Source organism: Pleurodeles waltl, chromosome 2_2 (genome assembly GCF_031143425.1).
Source record: "Pleurodeles waltl isolate 20211129_DDA chromosome 2_2, aPleWal1.hap1.20221129, whole genome shotgun sequence".
Taxonomy (NCBI): Eukaryota; Metazoa; Chordata; class Amphibia; order Caudata; family Salamandridae; genus Pleurodeles; species Pleurodeles waltl.
Genome location: NC_090439.1, coordinates 217,332,016 through 217,348,577, shown reverse-complemented (window position 1 = coordinate 217,348,577; position 16,562 = coordinate 217,332,016). Strand labels below are relative to the sequence as shown.

Genomic DNA, 16,562 nt, shown 5'->3' with positions numbered 1-16,562 from the left:
TGTGGTGTGCGCTATGTACATCTTAAACATGCATTCAATTAGCTGACCTGCTGGCTGCAATCTATTTCACTGCCCAGCCTTGGACTTGACTCCCTGGACCACTGACAGAGAGCCAGATAATATCCAGAATTTCGATTGACTCCTGGGATCATACCTTTAAATAGCAGTTTATGGTACCAATGAAGGCCTCATTCCTATTGTCACCATGCAGAGCACAGCTTAACGTCCTTCTACAGAAGGACACTCTTCAAACCCTTTAGCTAGTAATACTTGCTGAAAGTCATTTTGTCACAGCCAGCCTTGAAATTACCACTTCTGACCCTAGCCTAATAGTCCAGAGCAAGACACCACGCTGACAGTTCCAATATGTCATGAACAACTCCATGGAGTGCCTGAATGACATCACAGCAGCAAGCAAAAGGCTACACTCCAGTTAAAGCACAGCATTCAGTGTGATTTCGAGATTCCTTGCAACCCAGCACTTGCTCTTGAATACACAGGCAACACAACATGGCTGTATAATGAAATCTGCCTTGCTTGAATACAGCTAGTTACAATGTGTGCACTATTTACAACAATAGCACCATATCCGTGGCTCTCATTCTTTGTGTTTTTCAATTCACCTGTGTTTTTTACCCAAGAGGCACTATTTTCATCTCGCCCGAACCACAATTACACGAGTCCCACAAGAACACTCGCTTGCATTCAAATTGCAAACCACTTGAGTATTGCCCCCTCTCCAGTACCCGAGGGGCTCATCGTGTGTTAGATAGCGGGAGTTTGCATTCTCTCCTTAATTACATTCCTTTGACGGGCCCTTCAGTATTTAGTTGAACAGGGTGTGCTTTGTTTATTTGTAATGTATCTGTACGAGCCTTAGAAAGTGCCTGATTGGCTAATCAGAGTAACAGAAATGTTCCCCACATAACCGGTAGCCAGTGCCCAGCGTATGTGCGTGGCGAGGAAGGATTGGCATGTCATAGGTACATGGCGGCTGTTGAGCGCATACATTCATATACCCAGGCGCCGAATTCAGTTATCTGATATAGGGAGCACCACTCCAGTTTCACATCATAAAATTACCGCGCGTGGGGTGTCTCCAGGATGCGTGAACTTTGGCTTCTAAACATCCGGGGTCAACATTAGGTGTGCTAAACACATCGAGGGTGTGCAGTCCCTGCAAGCGCACCGTGAAAAGTTGGATAAGCTCTTTTGTATAGTGACAAATAGGCCAGATCACTTAAAGAGAGTTTGATCACGTTTATTTTAAGGCCTGGTTGTCAGCTTGTAGATATTATATAAAGATGTAAAGCAGGTCTGCCGTTATGTTAGCATATTTGGCAATTGCAATTATTTGTTTCACACTGGAACTGTAATGGGAACTGAAGCTTTTGGTTAAAATTTACCAGCATTTGTTTTAGTTTGGAAAATAATCTATCTAACTCAACAAAAAAGAACACAACATTGCCAAAACAAAACACAATTGCACAATAAAGTCATCCCTGAAGTACACTCAGTTACTCTCAAGGCGTTTCACTGCTCTTTCAAAATATACACATCCCTGTAATATAACCACTGCACAGGCAGCCCGTCAGAGATAGCATAAGCGAAGTATAGCAAAACATCAACCATACCAACAAGGCAAGACGAACATAAAACACAATAAAATATGGTAAAAGACGCAATGAACAGTGCAAGTTGCAACACAACACAATGGGATAAAGCAGCAACAACCAGTAACAACAATAAAATAATACAACGAAACAACAAAACAGTTATTTTACTGTGCCCTGTTGATGTATGTTGTTTGGGTGTTCTGTAGCTAAATTTGTGTAGGTTTTATTGTGGATTTTTTTTCCGGTCTTCTTGTTGTCTTGTGATATTGTAGTTATATGCTCTGTTGATTTGGAATGCTCTGCTATTGCAATTTTGTATCATTTTGTGACGTTCTGTTTTTGTGGAATTGTGTTACAGTATGGTGTGTTATTATCGTGATGCAGATCAAATAAAGCCTGTCTGCTTAAACACCTCTCACTTGAAACCACAGCAGAAAAGCCGATTTCATGATATATTGGTAATAGGCGTTTGTACCAAACATTGCCTAGTTTACAAACCAAGACATGTAATATCGCCAATTAAAAATGCTTTGAGATCCGTGCCACTTTGCGATATTTCTTCTTTTAGAACATTAAAGATAAAGATGAAAGAAAGACATAGAAATAGGGATAGCTATTGCTGTGCTGTGCTGATGCAACAGGCCAGAAAATTGTGGAACTAGCTGTTAGTAAATGATTAAGCTGGCTTCGAAGATGGTGCAGAATGGCAAAGGGATCCAGCGCTCCACCATGTAGAAAATGCTACTTTTATACAATAGTCAAGTAACCCTTAAGTGTGCACTGTAACCTGTATAGTTTGCTGCTTACTGCATAAAAATGACCAACAATAAAGTGACGTGTGTATTGCTTGAAATAATCTAGCGCCTGGTAATTAATCTGGATGGCAATCTAAGCCATCATTTTTTTGCCTCTCATGCAACCTCAGATAGGAACCTGCCATATGGAAAGCAGCATTGATCCTACACCAGTCTGAAGTATCAGTCCAGGTACCCCCCGAAACAGAGAACACGCATCTCTAGAGTGGTTTCAGGATATTTGGGAATCTTCAGTAGTGTGCAGCTTAGTTTCAGTAGCACAGTGAGCATGAGATCCATGTCTGGGCATACCTGTTACATTCCGAGCGATTGCCACTGGGTTAGACTATTGTCAAGCATTCTCGCTACCACCTTATGTGTATCAGAATTAACACCCTAAGTGGCCAAGTGTACGCCCAGTAATGGGTCCTTTGCTCGGTGTGCCACAAGATCCAAGACACACCACACTGATGAAGCCTCATAGGGCCAACACTGGTCTGGAGTTGCTTGAGATCCACTATGGAGGGCACCGCAGCTGGCAGTTCGAATTGGGCTGTTTATTTGAGTCACAGAGTCCGTGCTGAGTTGGACAAATCAGGCCTCTGTCTAGAGAGACATAGTAGGTGGAAAACGATGGGCTTGAATGCTACCCAGAGTCACTGCCAGCAGTGCAGACTATTGGCAAGCATTCCTCCCCTCAGCTTCTGTGCGGTTACTGTACAGAGGTAGGGCATGCTGGGTATTACAGAAGAGTATGCCACTACAGTGACCAGCTACAAATGCAGTTTTTATCGTTTATGCTCAATGCAATTGAAAATATAGTTCACTAGGTGAAGGTAGATTTTTGATACCTATGATGAAAAGTAACTTTAAAAAAAAATCAAATTTGTGCTTCATAGAAGCTTTGCAGTGATTACTAATTCTGCTGGTTTCCTTTGCCGCCAGTGACAGTTATTACGTTTGTGATAAGATATGAAAATATGCCCTGCCAGAAAAGAATAGGGCAATTATTTAGGCAGGAAGGACTGAGTTTTGCAATCACTGAACACATATTGGAATGTACCATTTAGAATGCATAGGATGTATTGATATCCCCAAGGGTGGAGACAGAGGTTTGGATTTTGACATGAAGATGCTAGGGAGATCTTGGCATGGAAGAAGCCTTTCTTCGGGACATCCGGCTCGCACATTTGCCTCTTCATGGAGCGGAGACTATGGAAGTGATGTGAGTGCAAAGGCTTGCCGAAAAACGCACCTCTTCACCGGATAAGGACTACTGATTTGCACTGCTCAGAACTTTTCCAACAAAGTTCAAGACTATTGTGGGACAACCTGATTCCATTAAATTTTTGCGACATTTTGATAAGTGAAAATTTCCAAATTTATTTAGAAAAATCTAAGGAAAGAATTATTTACTTTTTTAACTCAATGTTTGTCATATGACGTAATTCTGTATTGAACGTTTGCTGCTTCTGCAGAGTGAATATGTTGCAACTTAACTATTTGGATTTTATGAGGTGAGTAGTGTCTGTCACTCACAAATTAATAACCCACTTTCTCACATTGATTGATATGTGTAGTGCATATTGGTATCCGAGTGTGGGGTGTACATATGTTTTGTAGAATAACAGAGTGGCCAAAGAGTGGAAGGGTACAGTCGGAGTAAGAGAGATGTGAGAGGACAGTAGGAAGGGACAGAGGCAAAGTAAATGGGCGGATGAGGTGACACGGTTAAAGTGAAAGGGGAAAAGTCAGAAGATCGGGGCAGAAATCAGTGACAAGTGAACTAGGATCAGAGGATGCCAGGCAAGCCAGGTTCAATATTTCAGAGCTCGCCAGACATGCAAAAAGGACATTTTTGGTCAATTGGAGGCATATTGTGTCTGGACATGGCAATTTAAAGGGATGTCCAGCAGTTTAGCATATTAGAGTTAAGGAGAGCATCATATTCAAGTAGTTCTCAGCTGTTCCATGGGTGTACAATGCAAAACTCAACATAATTTAAGCTGCTGTCGAGCCACAGAAGGGTAGAGAAAGCTTACTACTGATTTTCACAGAATGCTTGCAGAAGGATCCAGGCAGAGAATAGGTCTGTAAGAACCAAGAAGCCAAGTTCAGGGATTGGCTTGGCTTTTTCAAAATCATTCCATTAAGAGTTCTTTATGACTTCTTAATGGCAAGTTTTGACCATTAAGACCATGTAATAAAATTGCTTACTGACATCTAAAGGAAGAAAAAGAATGAGAGTAATCATGAGGGAGAAAAGGGGTGGTAAATAGAGAGAAAAGTTTGACGATGGACACAGAGATCTTTGTTTACAGATAAAGATCATCATCCAGAATATTTGCAGACAAGTCTTTTCAACCCATTTCTTGTAGCGCGAGTTCGGTGTATCTAATGAAGTAGAATTATATTTCCTAGGAGTCCCGCCCCTTTTCAATGATAATGCAACTACAATTCTGAAATTATCTGGCTAACAGAAAGTATTTCAGGAGTTTGTGAATAAAGATGCCATTATCTGAGGCTGGCCCTACTAGATCTTGACGTGCATGATCTGTCTCTGAAGTGGACTCCTTCAATTGTCCTCCCAATGTTCCACACTGTTTGAATGATATGGTTTTCTGAGAGATGATCTGAGGTCTGTTGATCATATTGGTAGAACATGTTCTTGTGCCTTTCCTGCTCATGAAGACAGCAAGGCCACACAGTGTCATATCCTTGACAGCCTCTCCTGCCAATATGACTAATTGACTCTTGAACATATTCCATTATAAAAGGCTGTCAAGAATCGAACCACCGAAGGAAATGGAAGAAATATATATGTATTCTATGCTGGCGGGCTTGTGGCACTTCCTACATGCAGCTGGCAATGTGACCAAATATCTTCTGTATCCAACATGATGCCACTACTCTAGTCTCACTCCTGGGAGCAATTGTGGATCTAGATGGAACCTCTCAGTCAACACCACCACCTTAAACTCCTTCTATAGGAATTTAGAATAGACTCATTCAGGCTCCTGGATGATTTCAGCTCTTAGAAACTCTAAAATAATCTATCTTTCCATTAATGGGCAAATGCAGATTTCCTTGTATTGTCGGAAAATTTAATTCGAGTTCATACCTTGGCTAATAGTGTCTATACAGATTATGATGAATAAGCAGGCTTCAAAACTGTTAAGTATGGAGACCAACCGTAAAACCTAAGAAAGGGGTTGTGAGAGGGCACAAATGAATGTGCTCATCCCTATGGTCTGGCTAACAGGTGTGCTGTTCCAGGCTCAGGGTAGGTAGAACTTGAAATAAGGCAAACATCATGAAAGTTCTTCCTTTTCCGGGAAACCTACACCTCCTCTCAACTGTACATTATGATACTGTACTCTTGTAACACTTTATGCTAAAGACTCCTTAGAAAAATACTCTTCCTGGCTTGAGGGCTAGCAAAGAACAACTGCCTTAAAAGACATAGGCCCTCATTCCAACCCTGGCGGTGGATGTCGACGGAAGCACCGCCAACAGGCTGGCGGTGCTTCATTTGGAATTCCGACCGCAGCGGTACAGCTGCGGTCGCCCAGCTGGGTCCGGCGGTTTCCCGCTGGATTTCCCCCGGCTGGGAGAATCCTCCATGGCGGCGCAATGGGGATTCCGACTCTCTTCCCGCCAGCCTGTTTCTGGCGGTTTTTACCGCCAGGAACAGGATGGCGGGAACGGGTGTCGTGGGGCCCCTGGGGGCCCCTGCATGATTCTCACTGTCTGCATAGCAGACAGTGAAAATCGCGACGGGTGCAACTGCACTCGTCGCACCCCTGCAACACCGCTGGCTCCATTCGGAGCCGGCTTGTGTTGCAGGGCCTTTCCCGCTGGGCCGGCGGGCGCTCCCTTGGCGGGCGCCCGCCGGCCCAGCGGGAAAGTCTGAATGGCCCCCGCGGTCTTTTGACCGCAGAGCGGCCAAGTGGCGGCGTAAGTTTGGCGGGCGGCAACCGCCGCCCGCCAAACTTGGAATGACCACCATAGATTTAATGTCTGCCTTAACAATAACTGAACAAGCAGTCTTCCATAGTGGCGGCCCGTCCTTTAGGGTGGAGGGGCCACACCCCACCACCTTTTGCCCCTCATGAAGAGTGTCTGTCAGGCTGAACAAAGGCCAGCCTGACAGACACTCTTCATTTTCAGCTCAGACAGCCAGGATTGAGCCATGCGCGATTCGCGCAGACTCCTGGCTGCCTGAGCTGAACTTTGCTGGGCTGAGAAGGTCACAGCTCCTATGGGCGTGACCTCCTCGGCTCAGCAATGGTGCCTCGAGGCCATCCCCCGAGTGACGAGGAAAGTGTCACCCATTAACACTCGCCGTGGGTGCTTCAGGTTTAAGCCCTGAAGCGCCCAAGGCGAGTGTCAATCAGTGACACTTCGTCACACAGTGGGGTGGGGTCAGCAGTCTCACTGACCCCATCCCACTCTGTGACGAGGCTGGACTGCTGCTCTCCCTCGGGAAAGCCAATGAGGGAAGGCAGCAGTCCCAACCTTCCTGTGACCTGGAGGCTGAAGGTAAGTGTGTGTGTGTGTGTGTGTATGTGTGTGATGTTTTAAATTGAATGTTAGGTGTGCGCGTGCATGTTTGAGTGTTATGAGTGTTGTTAATGGATGTGCGTGCGTGTGTTTGTGAAAGAATGAGGGTGTGTGATCTTTTAAAATGAATGTTTGGTACATGCTTGCATGTTTGAATGTTATGAGTGTAAATGGATGTGCGTGCGTGTGTGATGTTTTAAAATGAATGTTTGGTGCGTGCGTGCATGTTTGAATGGTATGAGTGTTGTTAATGGATGTGCGTGCGTGCGTGTCTGTGTGTGAAAGAATGAGTGTGTGTGTGTGTGTGTGTGTGTGCTTCCCGCCGCCCTCTCTCTCTCCTAAATCTGCCGTCCGCCACTGGTCTTCCATTAATCGTGAATGAAAATGCCCCATCTATGGTTTCATACGAATGAGCTACGCCGCCATTCTTGATAGTAGATATTCACATTTTCTGAAAATAAACACTGTTCTCATAGTACTTTCTGCTAAGTACAGAAACACCTAAATGAGTGACTCTCCATGTAATTTAAGTTTACCCTGCCTCCTCTATTGTGGCCCAGCAGAGGGCAGTGCAGGTTATTTTGTTTTCTTGGGTATTATTTTCACAGAACCTTAATCCCCTCCTGTAGATTGAGTTGCAAATTGAACATACTGCTCAGTTTCTGTTTGTTAGTCTCACTGCATACAGGGGCTTCACCTTTCTAAAATACGTTGGTTCACCTGTTTACTAAGCCCTTTAATGTACGTGGGCTTGCATTTTTTATTTATATCATCAAACTGTTGTGCAATCAGAAAGGATGTCAAAACCATTGTTTTTATATCAGTTTTTAAATATTAATTGGATCTAAAGAAAACAACCAAGAATGAAATTCTATGGAATGTCACTACACCTCCCATAGCTGAAAAGCTTCCATGTAATATTTATTATCTCAATACGTGAACCTTTTAACAGAGCTTTAACTACTATTTTTCTGACACACGTTTTAAAGTTCGCTGTTAATAAGTGCACATTTATTTCATGGAACAATTGTTAAAGTTCTTAGACTGGGATTGATTTTTGTAAATTACAGAATCTGTCCAAAACTCATAGATGGATCCCATGATGGCCCTTTGTATCAGATTCTTCTGGATTAGATATTTTATTAATGTTCCCACCCCCACAAAGGAAATCTATTTTGCAATGGCTTTTGAACATACTGTTACATTTTCCCAACCAGCTTGTATTTACGTTCAGTCTGTTGCTATAAATGGAAATCTTACATTAGCAATTCATATTTTTAAACATGACAGGTAAGATTTATTCATGTCTCATCTTGGTGGCTATGGCTACTATCCGTCTTAATTTTTCCGTCATTCATATCCCTTTACAAACCAAGGAGCCCACAGTTGCTGTATTTCATGGTTCCATTTGTAATCATATTTGAGATTGCATGCTAAAACCCTTACATGGATCTGAGTATTCACAATACTCAGCCATACTTCTGCTTATCCTAAACAATTGAAATGTCTCGTTAAAGTTATTTAATGTAGCTCTTAGCCGATCCTGGCCTCTGTTATGTAAACAAAACGTGTCACCTGGAAGGGCAAATGACAAATCCTAACTCGTACATTCAGGATCAGAAATTCATGCCTGCAGATGGAACTTAAACCGAGACAAGTACATCAGCTTGATGGGTTTCCTGTAGTTATACGTTTAGTTAGAAGCATTGGTCGTTATAGGAAACAACCACAAAGTCATAATTGTGGATCTTTGCAGATATTCCCAAGAGGCATTTAGAACCTGTTTGATCACTGAATTTTAGGGGGTATGAAAGCGTTTCAATCACCCTGATATTTTCAGGTAGAGTTGGCGAAGGGCTTTCTCCACGTGGAAGCATGTGCGATGGAGACAAAAAGTGGAAAAGTTAACACTTACAAATCGAATTCCCCTTGTGGGTTAGTCCTACTTCGGACAAACAGCAGGAGTAAGTGTAGTGAAGCAGGCATATGCCTGGTAACCTACAACTAGTATGCACAGATTTCACAGAATTCTTCTGGTGAGTTTTCTTAAACCCATAAAAAACATACAACTATTCAAAACATAAAATTAAACCTACAATACATAGATTTCCCTATTTTAAGAATCATGCACACCAGAACTTATGTTAGTTATGCAATATTCACCAATAGAGAAGGCTTTATAAATGTCTAATACCGTGGCTGAGAACCAAAAATCATCAGATCCAAATGGTAATCCATGCTCGCCTGATCACGAAGTGATTACTCTTATTTTACATTTTATTAAAAACAACACATGCTAAGTAAAAAAAAAAAAAGTTTATAAAAAAAAAAGCTGTAGGAACAGGAATGTCCGAAAAACGCTATGTGAGTATGTTCCCCTCTACTGAATGTCTGAATGTGTGCATCTAATATAGTGACTTTTATTTATGATCTTGGCATCATGCGTTTACCCCCGTGGAATCTGTTGTACATGCTTCCAGAATGTCGAGGTTAGTCCTGCCCATTTTCTCCTGGGGGGAAACGAGCATGAAGGCAGTGATGATCTGTCCTCCTCCTGCTGCTGACATTAGTTGTATGGAAGCATTGGAAAACTCAAGGAGTCAAGAGCTACATATACAGCACTGGGAAGCTGTCTCAGCCCTTCTTAAGTGATCAAAGTGGTGCTTCCTCACATAACTGCTTTTACAAGCATGGGTGATCGGATTTGTGTCCAGGCTGATGAGCACACTGCCTCCCTGCCCAGGTTTTTCATTTAATTCTTTGTTGAGTTTGCCTTTTGTGAGGAGCTTAAGCACACTGTAAGTCATCTGAATCAAGAAGGGTCTGTGTGGTGCAATGTGAGCACTTTGTGCCTGTGGATGAGACTGCAGTCTGATCCCTTTATCAGTAAGGATGACCCCCCCCCCCTCAAGGGAGGAGAAGCTGAGCTGAAGTCTCTATGGTCCCCATGTAGCGATCATGAATGCCAGATAGTGTTTAAAGTCACTGCTCCTCAGGGGCATAGCTTAGCTTGTTTCCCTTATGATGAATAGTTGAGTACAGGTACTTTTAGTTGGGTAGGGTGAGGTGTCTCTTGGATTTCACCTGATAGTTTTGCATTCACACACTCTGTTAAAAACAAACACACTCATCTCTGTCTTGAAACTTTTCAAAAATGTTGGTTATTGTACTAAACAATGGGGCTGATTTAAATGCCACATTAAATGCCGTCATTTTTTTTACGCTACTGTGGCCCCACAAGGCCAGAATAGCTGCTCCAAGTTTACAAAGTGCGACTTTGTAACCCTTTGTGCCAGGCATAATGTATGCAAAGGGGGCCTTCCCCCATTATGGGGGCCGAGAAAATGGCGCAAAGAAATCTAAATGTTAAAATTCAAACAAAACCATATTGTAATCATGTATCACATCTATTCACGGAATCCAATAACACCGTCCAAAATCCAAGTCAACTTGGGTTAGTTGTGAAATTCAAATAAAGGATTATGTTCACAAAACGACTTTGTGTATCCAAGTCTAGAAAAGCACGGAGTAAAATCCCGGAAAAGTCAAAAAGTTTAAGGTAAAGCATGATATCGGCAGTCACTTAGCATTATCCCGGTATGACAGATAGATAGGACGTGATTTGCTGGGCGGTATTCTGTTGGCGTGGCGGTGGAGGTAGAGCAACCTCCACTTCCCTGCCTCCCGCCAGTATGGCTGTTGGCGGCTCTCCGTCCATAAAAGGACGGAGAGCTGCCAACGGTCATAATAGGCCGAGCGGCAAACCACCACCACTGGCGGTCTTCCGCACGGCGGTCCCTCAGCGGTCTTTAAAAAAGACCACCAAGGTCAAAATGACCCCCTAAGTGATTTGCCAAGAATCACAGGATGTTGAGGCTCAAACCTGGTTCCGCAATTCCAAAATCAGCAGTTTGAGAAGTTATGCCACTGCCTCTTCTCCTGAACTTGTATTTTCTTTATTATTTAAAAATGGAATTAAATTGAAAAAAGAAACACAATTATGTTGTAGTTGTTTCATAAATGGTCCGAAGCCTCGAAAATTATGACCACTTACTTTTAAAGGTAAAGGACTTAAAAATACCTCATCAGTGCTGTGTCACCACCTTCCTTCAAAAGTCAGAACTCCATGTTTCCATTTCTGTGCTATCTAAGCATTGGACAATCTTGGTGTGGTTCTATTGAATCAATTGGACTAACACCTGATAACCATGATTAATAGGTTAAAAGCCAACAACTGGAAACATGGTATCAGTGCTATGTGGCACAAGATGGCAGGGTATTCTAGTAGACAGTCTTCATTTGTTGCAACTTGGGACATGCATAAAGCTGATTTAAAATGTCACAACCAGCTCCTGTACACGGAATTCCTGAATGTTACCTGTTTTAATCTGCCTGTTTCTTGATAGCTGCATGTGAGACCTGGCTTTGTTAGTGTGGTTCTCCCCTAACTTTTTGCCTTCAACCCTCCTGTTTTGCTGACTTCTTTTTTGCTGACTTTAGGATTCTGCACACCTTACCATTCCTGACCAGTGCTAAAGTGCTTTCTCCTTAAAACATGATAGAATTGGCTTATACTCAATTGGCATATGTAATTTACTTGTAAGTCCCTAGTAAAGTGGCACTACTTGTGCCGAAGGCTTGTAAACTAAATGCTACTAGTTGGCCTGCAGCACTGGTTGTGCCGCCTCCTTAAGTAGCACTTTAAATATGTCTCAGTTCTTCCTTTGCAGCATATCTGTGCAGATTTAAACTGCCATGCCAACCTAGCAAAATAAACCTTTTACCTGGCCACATCATTTCTTGTTTATATATATATATATATATATATATATATATATATATATATATATATATATATATATATATATATATATATATATATACACACACACACACACATCACCGCCAGGGTAGTCCCTGGACTGCCCAGGAGGAAGGTTGCAGTGTACTTAAAAAGTTGGACCTGTACGTTTTAGCTTACATGTGCTGGTAGTAAAAAAACTGTTCAATTCATTTTTCACTACTACAAGGAATGCCTCTACCATTGGATAACATTATGGTTTCTTTATTACATTTAATAAGTGATAATTTCCAAATGGGAGCAGGTCACCAGTTCATGATTAGTGTCTTTGGAAATATAATGAAAAATTCTCTCTGATGCTGAAGTTGGACTTTAAATTACAATTTCGAAAATCCCACTTTTAGAAAGTTGACATTTGCCTGACTTAACCATTTAGTGACTGCAGCCTGTCACTAGGTCACAATACTGGGTGGAGTTGGCAGTTAGGCTTTCTGTATTCATCCTAGGCAGCCACAGAGCTTCGGCATGCCTGGATGGACCATCACTGGCAAGACAGAAGGGTGGGGCTTGCACAGCCCTCCTTATATTTGGATAGCCTGTATTCTGCCTCCACACAAAGAGCTGCATACCCTATGTAGTTAGTCTGAAACCAGGACAGGGTAGAGGTAGCTGTGGTTGAGCAGCCAAGGATTACCTAGGAGACATGCAAAGCTTATGCAATACCACTTATAGCCACACAGCACATACACACATGAAAGAACCACACTGTAACAAAAATAAAGGTCCTTTATTTTAGTGACACAAATACAAAAATTCTGTAAAGGCAAGAATCTACTAGCAGGTGAGTAAACAAACCATTATATACACTTAAGTAGACAAGAATGGGCATAGAGAGCAATGGAAAACTGTGAAATAACATTAAACAATAGAGACCCTAGGGGAGACCAAACCCCCACCCAGGGCGACGGTCCGACCCCCACCCAGGTAAGTGGAATCTGGAGGAGTGAGGTAGAGGAACTAGGAACCCAAAAGGTAAGTACCAGAGTGCCCCCCAGTGACCAGGAGAGAAGAGGTAAGTACCTGTTTTTTCCCAAACCCACAGAGAAACTTTGTAAAAGGACTGTGCAAGATCGAAGCAAGACTGAAAGATAAAGAAGATGGATCTTGTAAATGAGGGGAACCAAGTTGAGTCCAGTTGGAGTGTCCGGTTGGGGCAGGAGGCACTACCCACCCTTCTAGAGATGCAAGACGAGGTCAACAGTAAAGACCAGGAGTCACCTGTACAGCACAGGAGCAGAGGAGGAGTTCCAGAAGTGATGAAGTCGATGTCCCACATCGAAAGAAGAGTTGCAGTCCAACAGTGGTGTGGAAAAACCACCAACAACCCTTGGCAAAGGCAAGAGTCACAGAAAGAAGTTGCAGAGCTGCTGGGGACCAGGAAGGTCAGAGAGGACTCAACCCAAGAAGGGGAGTCCCAGGTGACCCTCAGCAAAGAGGAGAGCCAGAAGTCGAGGATGCAGCCCCAACAGGCAACTGACAGGCAGCAGGCACAAGAAGCGCAGTAAGGCCCATTCATCACACCTGGAGAGGAGTCGCTGGAGCAGCAGGCAGGAAACTACACATTGCAGAGGAGAGTGCTGAATTCCAGGTCTACTTGGAGCCTGAAGATCCCTTGGAAGAAGAGCCAGCAAGTCTTGGTAGATGCAAGAGTTGCAGTGCACAGGGGTACTGTCCTGCAAGGAGAGGCAAAAACTCACCACCTCCAAAGATGGACAGCTGGTAGAAGAGACCAAGGGGACCACTTAAGACCATTACCTGTGTTGCAGGATCTACACAGAGTTGCAGGAGAGAGGGCCCACGTATCTGGTTCTCATTGCAGTTGGTGCCTGCGGATACAGGGGAGTGACTCCTTCACTCCAAGGAAGATTCCTTCTTGCTTTTTGGTGCAGACTGAAGACTTGCTGACCTCAGAGGATGCAGAGCCGGGGAAATGTTGCAGTTGCTGGAAAGAGCCGGAGAAACAATGTTGCAGAGTGAAGTCATTACAGGAGCTGCAGATTGTAGTTTCCTGTGAAGTCCAGTTGCAGTTCAAGTGGCTAGAGGTCAAAGTAAACATTGCAGAGGAGTCCTTCTAGAGGCTTGCACATCGAATCTGAGAACCCGCCCAAGAGGGAGACCCTCTACAGCCCTAAAAGGGGGATTGGTCACCTGGCAGGGTGACCACCTATCAGGAGGGTGCTGTGACGTCACCTGCCAGACCTAGCCACTCAGGTGCTCCCAGAGACCTCTGCCCACCTTGGATTCAAGATGGCAGAATCAAGTGGCCACCTGAATGAGCTCAGGGCACCACCCAAGGGGTGATGATGGACAAGGGAGTGGTAACTCCCCTTCCCATTGTCCAGTTTCATGCCAGAGCAATAAATGGGGGTCCCTGGACTGGTGCAAACCAGTTTATGCAAGGAGGGCACCAAGTGTGCCCTTTAAACCTTCAAAGCATTCTAGTGGCTGGGGAAGGCTACCCTTCCTAAGCAATGTAACACCTATTTCTAAAGAGAGGGTTTTGTCTTCCTCTCCAAAAGGAAATCCTTTGTTCTGCATTCCTGGGCTCGAGCAGTTCAAGCAGCAGGAGGGCAGAAACCCATCTCTAGGATGGCAGCAGCGCAGGCTGCCCGGGAAAACCCTGCAAACTGGTAAGCGCAAAGCTGGGGGTCCTCTAAGGAGTCCCCAGAGTGCATAGAATCATACAACCAATACTGGCAACAGTATTGGGGTATGATTCTGACATGTTTGATACCAAACATGCCCATGTTCGGAGTTACCGTTATGTACCCGGACATAGGTTGCGACCCATGCCCAGTACACACGTAAAATGGCATCTTTGCACTTACGATGACCAGGAAAATGGAGCTGGAGTTCGTAGGGGTGCCCTCACACTGCACCCTGCCCTTGGGCTAGGAGGGCCTACCATAGGGGTAACTTACAGTGACTTGGTGCAGTGACCTGAAGTGAAAGGATGCATATACCTTTTCACGCAGGTGGCAATGGCAGGCCTGCAGACACATTTTAGATGGGTTCCCATGGGTGACATAATACATGCTGCAGCCCATGGGGAACCCCTGGTGCCCCAATGCCCTGTGTACCTGGTTACCATATACTACAGGGGGGCACCGGTATGCCAAATATGGGGTGTGTGAAATCCCAAGCAACGAAATTGAGAGGGAGAGAGCACAGTTCCTTTGGGCTTGGTTAGCAGGATTCCAATGAACACAGTCAAAACACACTGACAGTGGGCAAAAAGTGGGGGTAACCATGCCAAAAACCGGGCACTTTCCTACACGTACGAATTGCTGCTTACGATATGGAGAGAACCGGCACGCACTGAGTATGGAATAGATAATTGCTGGATGAGAAGATGAAAATATTATGGCAAGCATCTTTAAATACTCTTTATACTATTTTCAGCCCAACTACATTTAAGAGGAATCATAGTTTACCGTCCAAACAGTATACTGGACCTTGAAAAGACTGTTGAAGTGAGAAAAAGGGTCTGAACTGAGTTGTAAGAAATGTAGGGCCTCTGCTAATGACGATGTGCATATGTTTGCCACTTACCCGAAGCTACACTCTTTTTGCGATGTAGAAAGTAAGATTATATCTCGGTGATTGCTCAAAGACTGGAGGTAAGCCCAACTACTGTGTTGTTTGGAGCAGGTATTTAAAACACAGAGTGAGTGAGTACAAATTAGAGAAAATTAATATTTTCTCTCATGTTGATCAGCAGGTACATAGGCCCAAATTTAAGAAGGTCTAGCGACACATTAGCGCAATTTTTTTATGCTAATGTGGCGTTAGGCTTGGAAAATCACCACGCCATATTGACAAAATGGCGCAATGCATTGAGCCACTTTGTGACCCTTTGCGTTACATTATGCATGCACCACTTATAATGTATGCAAAAGGGGCATTCCGGCGCAAGGAGGCCCGAAAAATGGCATAATGTAATCTACACGATTTAATTGTGCCATTTTTGGTGTAATTTTTAACACCTGCTGAAAGTGTGGGCAGTAAATGGTTTCTGCCTGTAAACTCAGTGCAGCGCACGCCCGTAATACAATCCAACAGGGGAGTAGATAGGCCTAGAGAGGCGGTGTATTGCACAATGCTAAGCATTGAGTGAATCACGATGATGGTGACAATAATTTATTTTTCTAAAATGTGGAAGGAAGAAGTTAATAAGGTGATGATACACAGGTGCATGCAAGTAAATGTGGTTAAAGAATAACAGTCGACAACTCACTTGATGAGACAGGTAACGCCAAAGCCTAGAGAGCCAAACATATATTTTTTCAAAATTTTCAATTACTGTAGCCTATAGGCGCATAGCAGCAGTTAAATTCTTCTCTTGGAGCAAGAAATGTGCCACAAGAGCAGAATAAACAACAGGAATCTGGACTAGCTTTGTTAATTGACCAGAAATGACTCCTGGAATGCATAGCAGCATGTGTTAACATGTTGTGACCTATCGGAGTCCCAAGTAACTTTGCTGACCGCTACATGCTTCCTAGACTGAGATTTGCATTTTATTGCTTTACACACAGGGTTTATTCCAACAGTGTCTACAGAGCAGGAACTCCAAAATCACACATTCTTTTCAATTGTATCCCCCTTGTCTCGGAACTTAACCTAAACTCAAAGAACCATAAGAAAAGTCTCTTTTTTTTTTTTTTTTTTTTTTTTTTAAATGGACAGCAAACTCTCCCTGTAAGAACACATTAACAATATCACGAA

General features: G+C 43.5%; 1 protein-coding gene across 20 annotated transcripts in view; it reads right to left on the bottom strand.

Moving 5' to 3' along the window:
- CTNND2 (catenin delta 2) overlaps nt 1–16,562 on the bottom strand; it is a 3,139,673-nt gene that overhangs the window by 2,457,778 nt on the left and 665,333 nt on the right. The gene's annotated exons all lie outside the window — the stretch shown is intronic.